Genomic DNA, 23,413 nt, shown 5'->3' with positions numbered 1-23,413 from the left:
ATTATGTTATTTAAGTTTGTTATTATGTAATCAAGTATTAGTTATTGTATAATCAAGTATTGGCTATTATGCATTATTGAGTTATTATGCATGATTGAGTTGGGTCTCAATTTACACGATGAAAAATTTCTCCAAGCTGACCTTAAGGCACTGTAGGTGAAATGTCGTTTTCATGCATGTTCTTTTTCTTATTTATCTTTTGCTTTCGTGGCAGACCTGGTTTCTAGCATAGTTAGATTTATCTACTAAACTTTTTCCAACTTGTAAAAAGTGCAACTCCAGCAAGGCTAGTCCTCACCATCTACTTGATTGCCTGGATTTCACCATGGAAGAGGTTCTTGAAAGACCTCTCCTTTTCCTCGATTTTTTGAAAACTCACGGCCTCATGGATTTGGTATAGCTCCGCTATCCCAGCTGGGATTTGAAACAACGGATTTATCTACATTCATTACTTATCATTGTAACAGTAATTATTTGGAATAATATAGCTGCAACCGGATCTTGTGCCACTAAACTGTTAATTACATCCCATTCTTAAATTATTTAAAAACCTTTCTTTGCAAGCAAAATCCCGATTTTTAATTAGCATGTCAGGGATAAAGTTTATGAAAAAACTAACTACTAAATTTATTATTTATTTTGAAATTAAATAGTTATTAAAAAACAATAAAATTCCACAAATTACTTTTATTTTAATGTCAGTTTTAGTGCTCTAATGACTTTATTTTTAATTCGAGGCTACTCCAAGAGTGAAACTTGTAAGCAGAACTTATTCAAAAGTGCCTAAAACAGCTTCAAGACCCCGAAATGTCCTTAAAATTTTTTTCTTAACCTGTTTAAATTTTTTTTTGCATAAAAAAAAACTTAATTGAAAAAATATAATAAAAATTTTATTATATTTTTTTCAAAATTTTGCCTTTACAAATGTGTTGTCCTTTATTTGATAATTAACATGAAATGAAAAAATAAAAACCTAAAAATGCATTCCTTAAGTAATAAAAGATGGAAAGGAAATATATTGTAGAGTGTTAGAAATCTCTTTAGAACTCAAAAAGTTTTTAAGTATTTCGGAAAATGTTTTCAAGTTTTTGTGCAGAAAAATAATCTATTTTCAAATTGGCTCAAGAGTCTTTCAAAATATTCTGAATTTATTAAAGGTTTCTCATTTTAAAAAATATAAATTTTTGACGGCATGCAACAAATAATAGACACTCTGAACTGTTTTCAATTCCGTAGCACACCAGCTACTCAAATAGTTTATAAGCTGGTTATATAGTTAAATAGTTTATAAATAATAGTTTATAAATAAAAATAAAATAATAGTTCATAAATAATAATAAATAGTTTGTAAATAAAATTAAATAGTTTATAAATAAAAGAATAAGAATACAAAAACCAATAAGAATAAAAGCTGAAATTTTTTTTTTAAGAATGTAAGACATATTTTCAGAACTCCAAAATGTTTTTCAATATTCCTGAAAATGTTTTAAAATTTTTTGCATAAAAGTTACCTGTATTCAAATTGACACAAGAAGAAATTATTCTGAAATAATTACTTAAAAATTAAATTATTTTTATTTTATTCAGAAATTTCTGAATTTATTAAAGGTTTCTCATTTAAAAAATATAAATTTTTGACGACATGCGACAAATAATAAAGACACTCAGAACTATTTTCAATTCCGTGGCACAGCAACCACTCAAATAGTTCATAAGCTGGAAAATACAAAAACCAATAAGAAAAGTACAAAAACCAATAAGAATAAAAGCTGAAAGAAATTATTTTTAAGAATGCAAGAAATATTTTCAGAACAAAATCTTTTTAAATATTTCTGAAAACGCTTTTAAATTTTTTGAAAAATAAGATAATTTTTATTCAAAGTTGCAAAAAACGTAACAAAATTTCTAAATTTATTAAAAACTTCCCAATTAAAAAAATGCCATCAAGTATTCGGTTTTTAACATGGAGCAAAAATAAATAAATGAAAATACTCCGAACTGTTTTTAATTCCAATGCATACAGACCACTCCAATAATTTTCCAAGATATTAAATTAAAGGCCACATGGGAATAATAGCAGTAAGGAGAACTCATTCAAGATAACAAAATATGCATCATCAGATCCCTTCAGGTTTGCGATGTTCGTTTATGGATCGTTAAGTTCCGATAAAGTTATTGATCTACGAATTTTATGCCATTCGCGTCCACAAAAGCATAGAAGAACATAAATGAGACCCCAAAAGTATGCATCGCATACAAAGATATTTGAATAAACCTATAAGGCACATAAATTCATATATGTATCATAAGCATGTATATATTTCCATAAGAATGAAAGTACATATACTTGTATAAGCTTAAATATGACTGTATTCGAATTGTGTTTCTACTGAATTCATTGCAAAAATTGAAACGATTTATAGTTTTATAAATGCTTTTCATATAAATGTTTTATAGTTTAAAAGTCATTATGTTTGCTAATATAAAAATATGATTACAAATAATAAGTCAGTAAAAGAAAAGAAGGTTCTCTTTTCGTTGGAATGTATTAAAATATATAAAATGGGCGAAAACGAAAAAAAAGTTAAAAGCCAGACAGTTGTTTCGGAACTATGAACACAAGTAAAATCAATAGTGCCAATACATGGCCATAAAACTACCTATATGACACAGAGAGGCACAGATTACGTGTCTAGGGACTTATAATGGTTCAGATTACTGAATAATTACTCGAGGTTTTTAAAATGGTTTATAGTTTATAGCACTGAAACAGATGAGTGTGCTTTAAATATTTTATTTGCATATTTTTATTTTTTAAACTTGTATAAAGTAATTTAAATTATAAAAATATTTTCAAAAAATCTCTTTGGTTTTTGTAACTAATGGTTTTTTGTATTCAATGGTATAATAAAAAATATCAAGGTTTTTTATATAATTATATTAAACTTAGTATTTTGTAGAGCACAGCAATAAAATTTATTGAGTTTGAAAGATATATAACGTAACGATATATAATGATCTGATTCATAAGTAATTTCATAAAAAAACTAAAATTATCCTCAGCAGTATCTTATTAATTAACGAAACATAACCAATATAAGCAATTTTCTACATTAATTAAAAAGCTAAGTTGTAAATACAAAGGAATCTTAAGCTCTTCTCAGTTTTGTTAGACAGTCAAGTATTCAATGCATGCATAATGTTTTAAAATTAAAAAAAAATCTTAAGACTAATAATTTGAGAACGAGTTATGTAAGAGAAATTAAATTGGTTTTTTAATTGTCTTATAAGAATCATGATTTTTTAATTGTAAGATTTTAATTATTGTGGTTTATTCTTTTGAAACTGTGATCGATTTATATAAATATGATACGGCAACTTAGTGATTTTTTTGTATCATAATAACGGCAATGGTCGCTTTGTTTTTTGAAAAAATTAACTCATAATTTCTAAGGAATAACAGAGCAACTCTAGAAGAATAGTTATTATTTAATTGTCAAATAGAAACGAAATGTTCAATGAGGAAAAAATAGAATTATCTGAATTTACTTTTACCAATCTTGTATAAATATTATGAACGTCTCTAAATAAAATTGTAGATCAAATTAGTCCTTAATTTCTTTTAATTAATTGAGTTTTGCATTTGCTCGTAATAGAACACTTTATAGTTAATTATTTATTTTCTAATTTCCTACTGGAACATATTTTATTTAGAGAATTCTTGTCCCATGAGAGATTCCCTGATTGCAGACATGAAAAATCTAATTTTATTTATTAAAAAAAGGTAAATTTGGGAAAAGGCTAATTAGAACATTATTTTCCAAGTGATTTAATGATGGGAAAAATATCGTAAATTATTTTAAAACATACCGACTAGTTAACTCCAGTTGTAGAAATTATCAATTAACAGTTTTAGAAATTATCAGTTGATATTGTCTTATCTTCGAAATTCTTGCAATTCGAAAAAATTAATTTATTAAACACCAGTTATCTTCGTTTGCTTTAGGTGAAAAATATCCCACAAAATATTTTATCTTAAGCTTTAGAAAAAAAGAAGAGGAAATTAAAAAAAATACTGACCAATATAACCAAGAAGAAGCAATATTCTACAACTGAAATTTTGATGAGATTTTGAAATTTGATATTTTGATAAAAGAAAACGCATCGGAGAACGTTGGGCAAAATATTAAAAAAGAAATTAATTGACAACTCGCAATCAATTGACACAAATTTCCAAGGAACACAGCTAAATTTTTTTAAATTTCAAAATGATGAACCTTTAATTAAATGATTTAACATATATTACATTCCATAATATTACATTAAAAACCGAGTTTTTGGAAGAAAAATTTCTTCAGTTCGACCAGTATCAATCAAAAGACGCAGAAGTAGTCTTGCCAAAAAAAAAGTCCAAACTGGCAGAAACTCACAAAAGGATTTAAAAAAAATCGATATTAAAGAGATAAAGATGTTAAGGATAAAATTGAAACCAATGTGTCAAAAGTAAAATCACACGGCTCAAATCAATTATGGAGCATAATTAAATAAAAGTAACGGTTAAATAAATCAATCAAAAATTGTAACTCTACAAGATCAAAAATTACAATAATTTAAACATTACTATGCTAAAATATATATAATATTAAATCAATTTAAAATATATTAAAACATACATATTAAATTATATTTAAAATATGTTATTATAAACTTATAATAAAAGTGATAAATTTGAAGATAATTCTTTAAGTGAAAATGATTTATTTATTATTTGTAACATGGTAGCGGAAAGAATATTTTTATACTAGACTCTATAAATAATGAATACATTTTTACATGTTTTTAATACATTCTAGTTTTAATTATTAAAGTTTTATTAATTTTGTTTTGATTATCCTTGTCTTATATGCCAAAAATATGGTAAAATTTGGTTATTTCATCCCGAGAATGATATAAAAACCTTTATTCAGTTAAGTTTCCTTTTCAGTTTTGTATTTTTTGATAATGTGTGGTAAAAAGAAATGTAATTCTGAAAACCAGAAACTCGCGAAATCCTTTACCATGTGAAAGGAAAAATTACCGAATTAAATGTTTAAATACCGTAAATTTCGGTTTAATTAACCAGAATTATGCTGTTTTTTTGCCAGAAAATAACATACCGTACGATAATTTTTCTAGAATTTTTTTCCATACAACTACAACACTCTCATTTATCATCTTTTTTCAATAGCATGGCAGCCTTTTGTGGGCCAGAGCCTTCCCTAGAACCTTCCTCCACTCTGCTCTTCTTTTTTTTTTGCGATTGTTCTCCTGTTAGCAATTCTTAGGATTTCAAAATCCTCTTCCACACAGACAAGCCCTCTAATCTTAGGCCTATCTCTAACTGTAGTTCTCATTGATTTATAATTGAAGATCCTAAATTTCAAGGAGGAAGGGTCCATGCGACAGATGCGACCCGCAAACTTTAAGCGACTTATTTTGATATATTTGTTGATATAGCTTCCTTGCATAGCCTATATAGATCAAAATTTTGTTGCTGTCTCTATAAGCCATCCACATTTACAGTAATGAAAATTTTCTCAAGGCTCTTTTCTTAAAAAGAGCAAGCAGGCTCCTTTATCTTATAAGATGTCTATATATATATATATATATATGTGGTTATCAAAATAATGGAAACACCCTAGCTTTTTAGATCTTGAAGGAATCCTTTATTTATATGGCAGTAAATGTTCTTTTTATGAAGGTCCTAACTGTAATTGTTGACACTGGAGAATCCAGATGCTTGATTGAGCTCTGCGGTCACTTTGGTTGCAGATGTTTTCTTTTTAGGCATTATAATCCTCTTCAATACCCGTCGGTCTCTTTCACTCAGCTTCTCCTTCCGTCCACTATTTTGCTTTGCTGAGCTTGTCTTTCCGCGCTGTGTGTATGCTGTCATGACTTTAGACACCGTACCTCTAGAAACGTCTAAAAGCTGGGATGTTTCGGTCATTGTTGCTCCAACTAGTCGGGCTACTACAATTTGGCCTCTCTGAAAATCTGTGAAATCTGACATATTTCGCTTCTGACAAAAGATCAAAACGTAAACAGTTCTGCTAAAGCTGTCTCATACCACCTAATATATGTACTTTTTATATTAAAAAAAAACTGGTAGCTAAGATTATATTTTAATGCTTATGAAGCGAATTCTTAAATGTCCCTTTTATTCACAAGTGTTTCCATTATTTTGGTAATCACCTGTATGTATGTATGTATATATATATATATATATATATATATATATATATATATATATATATATATATATATATATATATATATATATATATATATATATATATATATATCAATTCTCAGGCTGTCAGATTTCTGTTTTTTTTAAGGATCATTAACACTAAATAATTTCATGTAGCATCCTATTTTTTTAAACTCATCTACACAAACTAATTTTCGATGTTATTAAAATTTAATCTCCTTCCCTAAAGTCTGCAGTACTAATTTGATTCAGCTATACATTTTTAAATCGTAAATAAAAAGTGTTACGCCAGTTTTTATACCTTTTTATTGAAATTTATGTGCTCATAATAAAAATTTCAGACTGAATACAAATGAGTTTAAATTACGTCTAGACTTCTCTAAAATATCTTTTCAAAAACATGAAAAAAGAAAGGTTTTAAGAAAAGTATCATTTTACTTACGGTATTTCAAAACTTTTTTCGTGCTATAGATCAGACATATTTCTTATTTATTATAAGGCAACCGAAATAAATTATTTGATTTTTCACCGTGCTGCTTTCAGAATCTAATAATTTACCTTAGTAAGTTAAAATTGATTATTAACAGAGAACTTATACTTCAGAAATTTAAAAACAGGTCTTCTTTGGAATTTATTAAAATAAATATTGCAACTGTTCGAATAATAAGTATGTTTATTGCATACATTTCAACGATTTTATTAAAATGTTTCAAATGCATCTTTATAATATATTTTCTCTACTATATATTCTAACTAATATATTTTCTCTACTATATATTCTAACTAATATATTTTCTCGAAGATAATACAAAACGCTTGGGTCTAGTAACAAAAGATATAAAGGATGTTGCAATGTTTGCTCTTAATATATATTTTTAGAATTTATTTCAAAATAAAGTAAGAAAAATATGCGCATTAAGATGACCAAAAAATGAGTCACTACTGAGGAAAGCGAACTGTTTCCAAACAAAAACAGAGAAGAGTTGAATGCCAATTTTTAGAAATAATTTTTTGTCTTAACAAAAATCTTTCAGTTGTAAAATTAAGAAATATTTTTTACAGCTTAAAAACTTTGTTTTTATTCTGGAATAACTTGAAAACACTTAACCATATTTTGCGTTTTATCGCTAACTAATGTTAGCTTACGCGAATTGAAACATTTTTAAACTGTTAAGTATAAATCAGTAATACTTTCTCTTAACAGCTCAACATTATTACTTTTTTACAAAATTATTACTCTGTGTGAAAGAGGTATTGTCAAAACTGCCATAACATGATAAAACTGTATTTTTGCTTCTATGAGAATGCCAAAAATCTCTGAAATTTTTCCTGAAGTGCTTCGGAAATGATTTTGATGATTTTGGTAAAATTAACTATAAAAGATGATTTTAAAATATTCAAAAATGAAAAGTTGCTAATTTTTACATGATACCTTAGAGCATGGCATAAAAACCATTTGTTCGGATAATGGATATGATAAAATTTGCAGTGTTTCTGGATCCATGGGAATTCCAAAGAGTTCGTTAAATTTTATCAAAGAGCCTTGGTGATGATCTCGGTAAAATTAGCAATTAAGCATCATTTTATAATAGGTGGTAAAATTTGGTAAATGAGTTAAAAATGTGATTATTTAATCACGATATCTTAAACCTTGGCATGAAAATCAATTATTCGGTTAAATTTACTTTTCAGTTTTGCATTTTTTACTAAATGCGTGGTAATGAGAACTATAACTTTTTTGAAAACAGAATTTCCTGTAAACCGTTACCATATGAATGGAAAATCCACCAAATCTCATGTTTTTTTCTTACCAGAATTTTTTTTCCAAGTATGAGATATTAAACTCGCGACAAGCGTTAATTTTAAATTTTAACATTTATTTTAAATGCTATAATATTTAGAAGCAACTATTTTTTAAAAAGAAATAATTTATTTGAAAATTGAATAAAAATATCTTGTTAATTCAACTACCTGACGGTCGAAAAACAACAACATCTGAAAAGAGAAAAACATTAAGAAATCTTTAAATTTAAAAGCGAGTTAAATACTAGTAAAAACATTTTTTTTCAAATGTGCGTTTATGGCTATTTTGATAATTAATCGATTTTTGTTTTCTACATCTCAAAGTTAATATGTTTCAATGTAGAAAGCCTGGTTACGTTTATTTTCGAATTTTACTTGTTCTTTATCGCTTTAGTCTCTGAAAAAAGATAACGTATTTGAAAATTAAAAAAATAAAAGTAATTTGATAAATAGGGTTACATACGAGTCTGAAAAACAATAGGGTCTAAAAAGAAATACATTTAAATCCTCTCACTAAAATATTAAAAATTATTCCCCCCCTACAAGTTTTGATTATTAGTTTGGTTATAAAGGAGTGAGGTAAGCGAAGATAGCTCCTTTGAGATACTAATATTTTATTAAACATATTTACATTTATATACAAGTTGGTTTGATTTACAAGAAGCATCATCACAGCAGGTGATGAGAGAAAATACTGATTGGCTGTCATGTGCGTGCTGGTATTTATACAATTCTAAGAATATGACGTCAGAACTCTTATTTCAGTTCACTTCAAAAATAAGTAAAAACACAATTGATTAAAGATAAACAGATAACAATATGAAATAAACTTGATTTTAAGATGAGCGGCGAACCTATCACCACAGGAGTATACTTATTAAATAGGACGCTGCATCATGAATTATCTGCATTTTTGCCACAGATCCACCACTATCAACTTTGGCAAAAAATAGCTAACTTCTTAAATATCATACGTAATTGACTTTTTCTATTGCCAGTGGAAATTCAATTACGAATTTGGCGGAAAAGGCATTAACTAAATCCCCCTAAGAATATTTTCGAAAAATGCAATTAATTTACCTAATTACCAAAACAGTAAATAATATTACAGTAACAGTAAACATACAAATGTGTTTTGAGTTAATTAATGATTTGCAATATATAATTTAATATATATGAAATAGTTAAATTAAACTATGCAGCATAAAAATGTCTTTTTTATCTATTTTTAATTGTGAAAACATCCTAATATAAATATGATTAATGCGCTAGACATAATAAATTAAAGAAAACTATTAGAAATATTTTTTATATTCATTGTTTTTTTAACTATTATTAAAGTATACTAAATACTTAGGTGGAAATAATTTGAATAGTATATTATTTTTTTTATTTGATTCTAAATATTTTTTAAAATATATTAAATTAATACGGAGACTATAAACTGAATATTCATCATCAAATTCATTTAGCTCTTTTTCAAATGAATTATTAGATTTTAAAATTTTGCCTTCGTAATTAAATAGCTCATAAATATTCATAGTAATTCAAAAGTGCAAAACTTTTTTAAAAATTAATTAAACTCCATTAATAAAACAAATTTAATTTTGAACGTCAGTTAAAACCAGCTTACCAGAAAGATATTAAGATGTTGGAGTTTAATAAATGAAGAATAATTATGTCTCTAACTTTTTAATTTTTTCCCTAGCAAGGAAAAAAAAACCTTATCAAAATGTCAAAACACATAATTCATGCACAGTAATGAAATCATTTTAACTTTTTCGGTTTCAAATGATAACTGGAAGTCAATAATCAGAATGACTTTAAAATTTTTATCAGATGTTCAATTCTCATCTTTCTTCAGTAGTAATTTACTAAAGTTAGTTTTAGTTAACAATTTTGCTTTGACCTCATCGAATTTTAATTTGAGACCCCTAATTTTAAATAATGTTTGATAAGACTTCTAAAACCATATATAAAGTGTTATCATTATGGAATAAGATCAGATTTGAGGTAATTGATTTATCGTAAATGATTAAAACTAAATAGTTTACAAACCAATCAATTCCTATCATAATCTTGGACTAGGATGCCGCATCGTCACTAATAGCCCATTAGTGTAGCTCTAATTAGAATAAAGTTTATCAAAAGAATATGATTTGTACTAAATGTACATATATTATTTAAAATAAATAAAAGTTTTAGAAACATCGTTTTACAAGTAAATCAAAAAAAGAGAGCATAATTTTATTTCGTCAGATCTACATTGAAAAACGTAGGTGGCACCCTTTTTTCCCCACCACAACCTATACAGGATTTTCATAATTAAAACAGAGGTTTTTAAAGTCTCGATGACTTAACTGCATTTAAATGATTTTTGAAATTTCCTCTGCAAGTTAAATGTGGAATTTTTCCTTCTATTTGGTAACATTTTTATATCCAAATTTTTTTGAAAGTACATTTTTGAAAACTCTTAAAAGGTAAAAAAGATCCATTAATCGACATAATTTCTTTGATCAATGCTCAAGTGTATAAGGAGTCACAATCTATTCCCGTGCTGCTCATGTTAATAGCCTTTCAAGTTCGTGAAAATTTTGTAGACTTAAGGGCGAACGCTTTGAGTGCTAACACGTTGAATGACATGGGGGTCACCGGTGACAGACACAGAGTTTGTTCGGAGCGCCACGGGGGTCAAGGGTGACCGGTGAAGCCAAGATTATTAGAAACACATAATTCGAGTAAATTTTTAATTTTTTAATATTATTATCGTTAATGAAATGGTTTGAAGAAATTAATGCAATACAGAATACACAAAAATAGTTTTTTTTATATACACAGGGATGCCAACTTGCTCCGGACAGCGAATAGATATTTTCAACTGGTAGTTTATTAATTGTGATTCTTGGTTTAATAAATTCAATTCAGTAGATTTTTATCCACCACTATTTCTAAACAATTCGTAGGCTTATATAATTCACTTCTTTTTTCAGTTATGTCATGCTAAACCTTTTAAAAAACTAGCAAAATCTGTCGAATATTTGCAAATTTAGTTTGTAGTTATTTTACGTTTGGATGCTAATAAGTATCCCTCTTATATTCCTCTTTCACTTTTGATAAATTAGTTTTTATTACATTCGTTGTTCAAATTAACTTGATCAAATGTGAAATTTTTGACTGGTGTCCTTATTAGATCGTCTGTTCTATGTGTTAATCAGACGAGCTCAAACATATATTACCTTCTGATTTGCTTGCTGATAAATTAAAGTTTAACTTTTCATTGTTTCGATTTGCAATACTACTTTTCATGCAGAATTCTATTTAGAAGTGAAACAGCCCTTAATTCAATGAAAACACTTAAAGTTTAATTATCATGAGGGGGAGAACTTTTTCCTAAAAGTTATCATTGCTAAAATGATAACTTTTAGGATTTGCTTTTAGGATTATTTTGGATTAGCTAATGTAACGTATCATAAGCTATATCAAGAACTATTCAGTTTTTCTTTTAAATAAAAACTTTTATTAACAAACACAAACATTAAGAAATATGCAATACCCGTAACGGGATAGTGAAAACATCATAAACAACTAGAAAACCCGTAACGGGATATAAGGAAACTCAAATTCCACAATAAAACTAATCTAAAAAAGAATCAACAACTCTGTCGTTCTAAATATTGACTTCTAATTTAATCGTCTGCTTTTATTTTAAGTTTATCTCTTTATGCGTTTACTTTATTTTAATTATGATTTTGCAAACCCATTATTTCTTTAATATTTTTAGACTTTACAATCGTCTGCTTTTATAAATTCTTTAATATTTTTAAACTTTACAACTCCTCTCCCCTTGGAAGAACTTTTCCATAGAAAACAGGGGAAAAGTTTATTATGAACTTTTTTGTGTCCTCTAAAACTTTAGGTTGAAACCAATGCATTGTGTTATAATCAAAACATTTCACTTTTAAATTTAAATTTTCTAATTGTCAAATTAAATGCAAGATACAATTTTTACATTAGAAGTGATGTACAATAATTAACTTTAAAACTTAAAATTTCTAAATTATTTTTAGACTCTTGCAGTAGACATTAATAGACAATTCACTTGTAACTCAATTTTGATATCAAAGTAAAATATTCGAAATAAAATTAGAATGTAAATAAATATTATAATTTAACTTCACACAAATAAATACAAATTAACATAACTATTTACATATATACAACAATATCTAAAAACTGAAGCTAACCAGATTTTTTTTCAAAGTGCTTATTTTTTTCTTTCTTGGTATGACTTTTTTTTTTTCCAAACAATATACTTAACATTTTTAAGCTTCACATAATTAGTTTCTACTCAATCTTGTTAATATTTATATGCATAAAAAAATAACATATTTAAGAACACTAGCACTTTTCTCTACAAACAAATTCGCTTAACACCTATGTTTCATTTTCAATATAATCATTTTTAAACACTTTCTTAAATTAAATTTAACTGGTTCAATTTCAAAAACATCAATGCATTTTTATTTTATATTTTCACCTTAATTAGAGCTTTAATTCAAACTTTAATAGCAACTACTTTCTTTACGAGTTAGTTTTTTAAAATAAATAAATCATACATATGAATAAGGAAATAAGACTAATCTGTATCAATATCAATAAGAAAAACAAACATTATTTACATATTCCTCCCCCTCAATTAACTTTTGTCTAATTCAAATCAAGAACTTAAAGATACTCTACTGAGACAATCTGCATTCTTGTTCTTAGTACCAGCTCTATGCACAATTTTAAAATTAAACGGTTGTAATGCTAAAGCCCAACGCATAAGTCTGGCATTTGAACTAGCATTTGTTTTAAGCCAGGTTAGCGGGTGATGATCAGTCTGGATAGTAAACTTTTGCCCATCTAAATAGTGTCGTAATTTTTTGATGGCAAAAATTATACTGGCGCATTCTTTTTCCGTAGTACAATAATTTTTTTCGGACTCATTAAAATTTTTACTCAGATATATTATGGGGTGTTCATGGCCTTCATTATCTAGTTGTGTTAATACCACACCCATACCAATTTCCGAAGCATCTGTTTGCAAGATAAATTCCTTTTCATAGTTGGGAGAGAAGAGTATAGGTTGGCTCGTTAATTTTTCTTTTAGTTTCTTAAAGGCTTCTTCGCATTCAATCGTCCAGGTAATTTCTCCCTTTTTTGTTTTGCCTTTTAAAGTGTCTGTTAATGGTGCAACCAGAACAGAGAACATTGGTATATATCGACTGTAATAGCCCGCTAGTCCCAAAAATGCTCTGATCTCAGTTTTGGTCTTAGGTACAGGAAATTCGGCAACTGCTCGTGTTTTTATATCAGAGGGTTTTCTATAGCCTTGTCCGACAATATGTCCTAGATAAAGAACATGATCTTGCGCAAAACGGCATTTTGAAGGCTTCATTGTAAGTTCTGCTTCTTTGATACGCTGCAATACACAATTAAGATGTTCTAAATGAAGATCCCAGGTATCTGAGAAAATTGCTATATCATCAAGGTATGGCACTGCAAATTCTTCTAAACCCTTTAGTAGTCGTGCCATTAATTTGCTAAAAAAATAGGGGGCATTCTTCAACCCAAATGGAAGTCGTAATGGCCTATAAGTTCCGAAACTGGTAACAAAAGTAGCTAATCTTTGAGCGTTTGGACTAAGCTTAATTTGCCAATATCCCTTGGCGAAATCTAAAAGACTGATAAATTTTGCCTTGGCTACCTCTTCAACTCGGTCTTCTATGTTCGGAAGTGGGAAATATTGTGTTACCGTTATTTCGTTGAGACGACGGTAATCAATGCAGGGCCTTGGATCCTTATTTGGTGCTTCTACTAGGATCATAGGAGAAGTATAATCACTCTCACCTAAATCAATAATTTTTAAGTCCAACATTTTCTGTACTTCAGTTTTTAAAATTTCTGTTTGTCTGGGTGAAGTTCGGTAAGGCTTGGAAATAATTGGCTTATTTGTACTAAGTTGAATGTCATGCTCAATTAAGTTAGTTTTTCCTGGGTTATTTGAAAAACTTTTCGAATATCTTCTTAAAATATTCCTCAATTGGTTGATTTCATGTCCGTTAAGGCGATTATCTAGGTGACTGTCTTTAATCATTTCAGATACATCAAATTCATCTGGTGAAATATACACTTGTGGAAAGTCAATATCTTGTTCTAAAGATGAAGAATCGTTTTCTGCACATGATAGAAAATTAATTATTGCAGGCCGTTTATAATATGGTTTAAGCATATTTACGTGATAAATCTGTGAACTCTCTCTTTTTCCTGGAATATTCACTAAATAATTAGTTTCAGACATCTATCATAATTCTCTTTTCTATAATCCAACTTATTCCGCAGAGTAGTACCAATAATTTGACTTGAAGGGCCACTTAATTGGGCACTAAGCCTTAATTTCTCGAGTTCAAATTGGTGTTCTTCTTGTTTTTGCCGTTCTTGGCGTAGTTTTTCTTTCTTTTCTTCTTGGCGTTTTCTTTCTTCTTTTTCTTCTTGGCGTTTTCTTTCTTTTTCTTCTTGGCGTTTTCTTTCTTCTTTTTTTTCTTTTTCGATACGATTTTCTTTAATTGCTTCTAATATTTCTTTAACTAGATTCACTTCGTAATTTTCAGATTTTTTTATAAGATTTATCAACTCACATACTGTAACATTTTCAATAATAGTTTCGCCCACTTCCTTGCATAATTCTACCAAATCACACTTTTTTGCTCGTCCCAAGAAAGCCATAAGGAATAATATTTGGAACACAATTCCTTTAAATCAAATGGTAAATCGATCCCACCGCTGCCACCAATTAAATATATAGCTGTAACGTATCATAAGCTATATCAAGAACTATTCAGTTTTTCTTTTAAATAAAAACTTTTATTAACAAACACAAACATTAAGAAATATGCAATACCCGTAACGGGATAGTGAAAACATCATAAACAACTAGAAAACCCGTAACGGGATATAAGGAAACTCAAATTCCACAATAAAACTAATCTAAAAAAGAATCAACAACTCTGTCGTTCTAAATATTGACTTCTAATTTAATCGTCTGCTTTTATTTTAAGTTTATCTCTTTATGCGTTTACTTTATTTTAATTATGATTTTGCAAACCCATTATTTCTTTAATATTTTTAGACTTTACAATCGTCTGCTTTTATAAATTCTTTAATATTTTTAAACTTTACACTAATAATCCAAAATAAGCACTACTTTCTATGGAAAATAATAATTTTTATTTCTCAATTACATGACGATAAATTATGCTAGTAGAATTGAGAAAACAAATAGAACTTGCATTGTTATTGAAAGGAGCTCCTTTAGAGTTATAAATGCTGTTATTAGTCGAAAAAAGGGCAAAATTTTGATTGCAACACTTCATTGTTACAATTATAAAGCGAGTCCATAAAAATGTTGTAATTATAAAAATAAATCAAATCTTAACAAACAAAAAAATACTTCGAATTTTAGTATGATTCACAAATTAAAAAATGCAATGTTAGTTAACAAAAGTGCATATCTAAAAAAATTGCTCATAAAAATTAAACAAACCGGGACATAATTATACTCTTATAACATAAAATACTTAATTTTGGTCTTTTTTTGTAAAGTTCACTTTGCGCTGAATAAAGCAATCAGTATGGAAAATTTTATATGTACATATTTCATTATAGTTCTTAAAGTAATGCTATTGATAAAATATCCAATATCTAATATAAAGAAGGCTTGAAAGCAAGATCAAAGTTTCCTAAGATCAAAGTCTTATAAGATCTGCTTGATATCAAGATCAAAGTCTTCTTTGTTAAGTAAATAAACCATTGAATTTCTATCTTATGAATCAGGATCCATTTTAGAATATTTTCGTTAAATGCTGAGTTTTTTAAACTTGTTGAGTTTTTTAACTTAATAAGTTTGCGATTTGAGCCTAAACTACTGAAATTAGATTAGATTTGCTCAAAAATTTAAAAACAAATAGAATCAATTTGAATCAAAATGTAGATTCTCACATTTGGTTTTGTTTAAAACTGCAAGCTACGAAAGATTTTTTTAAATAAAGCATTAATATTAGCCAAACCATATTTTTTAACAAACATGTTACTGATCTTAAAAAGTTGTAAATTTTTGTGTTATAATATAATAATTTACATGTTATCAGGTGTTTTAAATCAGATATGTTTTTCTATGAATGAGCCTTTTATCTTGCTTCTTAAAATAGTAAAGAGACTTTAATTTTAAACTTAAATTATATGATCTGACGCATTTTTTAGCATAATTTAAAATCAGAAAAACTTTTTTAACATCTCAATCCCATAAAAATTAAATAAAATAGATGTCAGTTTATCAAAAATTTAAAAAAAAAGTTTAATGAAATACTCGAAGGCATATTGAAACTTCTGAAAGGAGTCGACATTTTTAAAAATCTAAGTCATTATCGCGTCAATTCAGTGCAATTGAAAAAAAAAAGTTGGACAGGAATATTGATTTTTCCTCCTATTCTTACATCTTGTTGAACTGGGGAAGAAATATTGGCAGAAGAATATTTATGTCTAGAAAACACTTCTTTTCATCATATGTCTCCCTTTCCAAACTCACGAGATGCTGGAAATTTAATCAATTTTTTTCGTTTTCAGTTCGGGAAGTTTCTCAGTCAAAGTTTACGCATGACAAAAGTCTTTCGTTATTTTTATTTTTCTCTTTGTTGAATTTGGAATATTGTGTTTACTAATGTGATGCCGGGAGCGTAGATCAGACAACATTTTTATTGCAGAAGAAAGGTTGACTTATAAGTCTTAAGGAAAACACCACCACTGCGAAACTTTAAAAAAGAAAATTATATTCAAGCTCACAGTATATAAGCTTTTGTGAACATTTTACGAAAGGTATCGGTTAAAGCTTTTTCAACTAAAAAAATGCAGAGTGTGAATGGCTTAACAATCTTTCGTAAACTTAAAATGATGTTCTTTAAAAGAGTTGCCAAGCGAGACAGTTTCGATTTGATTAAAATGTTCAGAAAATGTATGAAATGAACTTTATTTTTGATGCATGCGTGTTTTTTTATGCGGAATTAACAATGATGTAAAACGTATTTCATGTTGCAAGTAATATGAATGTAAGATAACATTTTCCTGAATGTCTCGTTTGAAACTCGTGTGAATTAGAAAAGTGCAGGTCTTTTCGCATTGGAACGGGCCAGAGAGATAAAAGTTTTTGCAAACGTTAAGTGACACATTTTAGAAGATTTCTCATACAAGACGCATTCTCAGAAAAATAGCTCCCATTTTTGACGAATCAGCTCTCTGTGTGTGGCTGTATTTAGCTATTTATGACATTCATTTTCTCACAAAATCAAGTGATTTTTGACTAAAGTCTCAAATATTTACAGAAACTGTTTTTTTTAAGGCATTCTGGGAGTTATCCAACATTTTTATTCGCACTATATACTGTATGGTGAGATGGTACAAGGGATGACTTGCTTGCCTGTCAAGTAGGTCTCCCGGTTTTGATTGCTGCACTAAAAAAAAATGAATGGTTAAAAGTACCAAAATATGGTAAAATGTACCGTGATTCTATGGGAACTCCAAAAATCTCAGTAATTTGTGCCGAAGTGCTTTGCTAATGATTTTGATAAAATTAGCAATAAAATAGTTTTTTGAAATATGTGATAAAATTAGGTAAATGTGCTAAAAGTTGTTAATTTAATCATAATACCTTAAAGCATAGCATAGAAACCATTTATTCGGATAAATTTGCTTTTCAATTTTATATTTTTTTAATACCAAATATGTGGTAATAATAATTATCATTTTGAAAACTAGAATTCTCAGTTAACTGTTACCATATGGACAGAAAAATTACCAAATGAATGGTTTAAATACCGTATATTTTTGTCTTATTAATCAGAATATTTCTTTTTAACCAGAAATGTCATTATGGTAATCTTACCAGAATGTTTTTCTCCGTGTGCTAATGCCTGAGTTCTTTGACATTCATACATTTATTTTGTGTTTTCCTTGTATTTCTTCAGGATTTGTGTTATGCAGCTTTTGATGAATTTCACATCTTCAAACAAAAAAAGCTACAATCTTTCTGATTTTGTCGAAATAATCACTCGGATCCATTTCTCAGGAAAGTGTTTTGTCCAAACAGAGACAAAGAATGTATAGTATCTTGTTCAAAGTATCCGGACAGCCAATGGCGAGGATTCAGAGAGTTTTAAGGTAGTACATAATATGTTGTTGCCCCCCCTCTCACTGACGGAAGACTGCTCACTCCAGATAGTGGGCATTCCTCCAAATTTTATTAGGTGACTATAAGATTTGATTTCCAGTCGTCCATCAAAACTGATGTTAGTGGTTTAAGTGAGGATGGTCGATTTGGCAGGTTACGTAATCTGCATTCCAATTCATTAAAAGGGTATTTTAAGGCATTTAAATAGGGACTCTGAGAAGGCTAGTTCAGTTTTTGAATTTTTCATTAAAATTTTTGTGGAACCATGTTTGTGTGACTGGCTCAATTATCCTGGTTGAAGAGAAATGGATTTTACCCAAAATATTGCTATAGAGTTATGAGAGCAGCATTTTCCAGAATGTCCACTACACCTCACACTGTTAGGGATTCCTCAGAAACAATGGTTACGTAACAATTTATTTAATTTTTACTTAACCATATTTAAACAAAACCATCAAATAACTTTATATACGATGGTGATCAAACTGTTAACTGTAAGAAAACCTTTAACTGCTTTCCCCTAATACGGCTAAACAAACCGAATTTTATCGCACCATCTGCTTTTGTGATTAGAATTGGCTACCCAGACCTTGTAAATGAGCAAATCAAGAATTATTTTCTTTTTTTCTTTTAAAATCTATGTTCTATGCAAAATTATAATAAAAAAATCACTAACACCTTGAAAGATAAGATAGAGTGCAGAATCAACTGAATTCAGACTTATTTATGTAAAATGATCATTGAAATTTTCACCCAAGCTAATTAGTGAAATCTTGAAGGCCATGCATTCATATTCCATGATATGTTTTATTGATATTCCAAGATATACCCTAAGCTGTATAAATTATAAATCCTTATCAAATCCGTATTAAAGCTAGTATGAGCTCGGCAAACCTTATAAGGAAATAAAAAAAAATCGAAAATGCTAAGCAAATTGTAGTCTACGGTATTTAGTTTCTCGTAAATATTAAAGTAATAGTGAAAATTCAAAACTGCTGGTGGATAGTAATAGTGCTCGTGTAAAAACTAAATGTTATTAAATAAAAAAAAACTTCTGTGACATGTTATTTTTTTTAACAATTCTTTGTTACTGTTTTCTTTGACGATCTACAACAGCAATAACATGACAATATAGAAAAATTTCTCTCTTGTCGAGTAGAATGAACAAGCTGTAGCACCTGTTTTTTAGGAAACAGCAAGCAGCATTAATAGCATTAAAAAAGCCCTTTGTATTAAATCCCTTTCCTAACACTAACTATAAGAGTTTAAATAGTGAATTTTACTAAACTCTAACCATTAAACAGGAGGGGCAATAAAGAGAAGTTTTTTTGTCATAAAAAATTTATTTCTTTTATGAAGAAAAGCCCCTAAATAAATGATATTATTTTAAATAATAATTGTCAGTATAAAAATAATAAATTTTTGTCATTTCTTTTTACAAACCGGCAACAGATTTTGTTTATGTTGCTTTAAAATGAAAGAGAAAATGTATTTGACAGATTGTTAGAAAATGGCTTGAAATTTGAAAGCTCTTAAACATTTTTTACTTTCCAGCAGGAAATCAATAATTATTAATTTAATATCTAATTTACTTCTCATTTGAAATTTTTTGGAATGTTTTCCAAACCTTCATTCATATCAGAATAAAATGCGTTTTTTCCATCAAAATTAGAAAACCTTATCTTAATTAAAAAAATAAGAATACTTTTATGAAAATAATTAAAGCTTTATATTGGGAGTTTCTGTTATTCATTTGTTTCCAAACTTTTCTTTTCATGGAAATGTTTTCTTTTGAGTTATACTATAAAATGAATAGGCAGTTTTCATTCAGGCTATGTTAAAATGAATAAAATTAAGGTTTTTACACTAAAGAATCAATTTTCAAAAACTGTTATTTTGTTTGAATCTTCCTTTTTTTAAAGCCTTAACGACATAGAGATTTTCTGGAAATTAATATTTTCGATATTAGTATTAGTGGAATAAGAGTTTTTTCTGAAAGAATTGACTTAAAAAGTATTTTAAATATTAATGACTAAAAATTAAAATTGAGCAAATTTGAGTGACAAAAATTAAGGTCGTTATTCTATAAAAACCACTATAAAATCATTTTTGAAAAACTGTTCTTTTTATTGTGTGTATATATATATATATATATATATATATATATATATATATATATATATATATATATATATATATGACGCAAATTGCTTCTTCTGAATCTTGAGAGAGAAAATAAGAAAAAAAAACATATTAAAAATTCTTTGGTTTAAAATCTTTTTTTTTTCTATATAAACCGTGAATACAACAACTTCGTGTATTCCACGTGGTATATGCATGAAATATCTGTTCTGTGTTTAGAAAGATCTAGCCATAACTGTCACTCATTGATCTAGATTTATGTATCTTGTGCATACGGTGTTGTTTTTTTAAACGTAATAACACCCGTTTTGTTTAGGCATTTGGTCCGCAAAGCCCTTTTCTAAAATATGTTTGTCTTTTTAACTTTTTGTCTTTTAAGGCAGATAAAACAGGTGAATTATAGCTTCCACAAAAGAAGGAAATCTCCTTTTTGGAATCAAATATAAAATTGGAATGGAACTTTTTTATTTTATGCAATTTTTTTTAAATGTTAAAAATTTGATATAAATAGTACTGTTTTGTTGAAAGTTTTGAAAACATTTACTTTGCATGTGTACTTTGTAAAGTATGAAATGCAACATTAAATTTTTTTTTGTGAAAATCAATATGCAGTTCACAAAAAAGTATTAACACACTAAGCTAATTTGAAATTCTTACTAGGCAAATCAACCAACCAAAATTGAACTATGATTTTATGTACCTTTATCATAGTAAAAACTAAGGAAAATAGAAATAAAAAACGCACTTGTTTTATCAGAATTTCAAAAAAATAAATAAATAAAAAAAACTTTAAAAAATAAATAAATAAAAACAAACATTAATATTTTTTTTTCTGCAAAAAAAGTATTAGCACGCTTTAAGAAACAAATGATAATATTTTGCACTAATGGTGATTTGATTTTTAATATCTTCTATGCAGTCCATTGGCTTTAATGACTGCTTTGAATCTTCGTGGCATAAACTTCCGTTACTCTTTGGTGATATTTGGTGAAATATTTCAGGAACGAATTAAGGCACATTCTAAAAAATTTCTACTCGTAATGTGGTTACTTCTCACTTTTTGCTCTAGATGGTGTCAAAAATGATAGATCGGGTGCAGATCAGGAGATAGTGGGGGAGTACATAGCCTTCTTGGGGCATTATAAAGCAAAAATTGCTTATTAACATTCACGAAATGTTTAGGATCATTATCTTGCTTAAATGTATAAGTGTTTTAGAGGCCTAATTTTCAAGCACTGCTTTTCGGGTTACGGCGCAACACCTCTACATAAAACAGAGCTGTCATCCAACCATTAATAATTTTCAACCCCATTAAGCACCACACCGCTCCAAACCATCACATTTCCTCCACCATGTTTAATTGTTGATAAGATGTTTTTCTGATTCAGAGCTGTACCGTTTTTCCTCTAAACTGTTAAAATGCTTTTTGGTCGAAATATATCAAACTTACTCTTATCAGAAAAAATAACTTGTTTCCAGAACTTCATCGGCTTATTTCGATAGGTGAGGGAAACTCAAGCCACTTTTCCCTATTAGTCTCACTAATAAAATATTTTTTTTCTTGGTTTTCTACCCCTAAGACCACCCATATGGCGAGCATTTTTAGTTTGTCGATTCAGTGATTTACCAGAAGCTGACACAAAGTCTTTGGCTAAAGTTTTAGCACTTTGAGTTTGCTTTTTTAGGGCCATTTTAACAACGCACCGCCTTTCCTTTTCATTTACTTTGACTGAAGGACCGGATCAAGGTTTATTTTTAGTAGATCATCCTGTCTCTTCCACTTTTTTAATAACGTTAATGAACTGTCGAAGAGCTCAATTTTAATTGCTTTCCAATATACCAATAACTTTTTTCCATTTCACGGAGACATATCTGTGACATTGTGTCACTCACTAATTTTAGATCATAATTATATATAGTCCCTGCAATGAATTTTGTATTTTTTACACTTTTCCTTTTGAAGTGTTTTGGAATGTCGCTCCCCTTCAATTCCTAGAATCGCAGGTGGTCGGCTTTCTGTGTAGTTTCCACGTGAAACCCTTTACTTCTACACTATTTTTTATTTCTTAACCGTAACTACCTTAAATTTTTAAACACTTTAACTTTCATATTACCTTTTTTCTCCTGTCTTAACAGTAACTTCTAATTTCTTCTAACTGCAACTCATCTTTCAGCATTGTACGACAATGTCTTTTCACGAATGGAACTTGGAATTTCACTTTTCATACTTAAAGAATACCGAAATTCAAAGTAACTACGAACGTGACTTAATACTCTAGTCCTAGAACAAGCTTTGAATCGGTTTCAGTAAGTGAATTCTAGGTTTTATCCTTTTATCTAGTGGTTTCAATGAAATCCGAGAGTGCCAATGCTTTTTTTTTGCAAAATAAAATGTTCTTTTTCTATGTAAATATTCATTATAGTTTTTTTTTATTGAAAATTGACACGATGCGTAATCGGATGACCTTCATATATTATGCGAGAATTATTTGATATCTATTCATAAAAATCATTTATAACCTTTATTCATAATAAATTTTTATCGGGGAAGTATGATCACCAAATTGAAGGTTACATCGTTTAGTTCAATCTATGATCTAATTCATGGAGGAAAATCAATAGCTATGAAGAAGTAGTAGGCGTTAATCCGGTAATAGTAAAACTTAAGATAATTCATGATGTTGAGAAACGTGATTCTCTGTTCTACAAGAAAAAATTGTAAATTTTCAACTGTCAATTTTAGTTTTTTTAAATCCCTACTCCTGTTTTCACGATTCACATTTTTGTCTCAAACTATTGATTATTGATATTTCATTTTTCCTCCTTAAATACTATTTATAGATAGTTTTTAATAATATGATACCTATATGTTATTTGTAGTATTTTTGTTTAGTGTAGATTCCCTGCCATCTAAAGAGTTGGCTAAAGTAAGCTCAATCCTCCCCCCCCCAAAA

At 28.2% G+C, this 23,413-nt stretch overlaps 1 protein-coding gene across 2 annotated transcripts in view; it reads left to right on the top strand.

Annotated features, from left to right (window-relative positions):
* LOC107451053 (uncharacterized) overlaps positions 1 to 23,413 on the top strand; it is a 265,442-nt gene that overhangs the window by 31,159 nt on the left and 210,870 nt on the right. The window lies entirely within an intron of this gene.

Source organism: Parasteatoda tepidariorum, chromosome 2 (genome assembly GCF_982258835.1).
Source record: "Parasteatoda tepidariorum strain Cologne lab strain chromosome 2, Ptep-v5.0, whole genome shotgun sequence".
NCBI lineage: Eukaryota > Metazoa > Arthropoda > Arachnida > Araneae > Theridiidae > Parasteatoda > Parasteatoda tepidariorum.
This window is presented reverse-complemented; position numbering and strand designations above follow the sequence as displayed.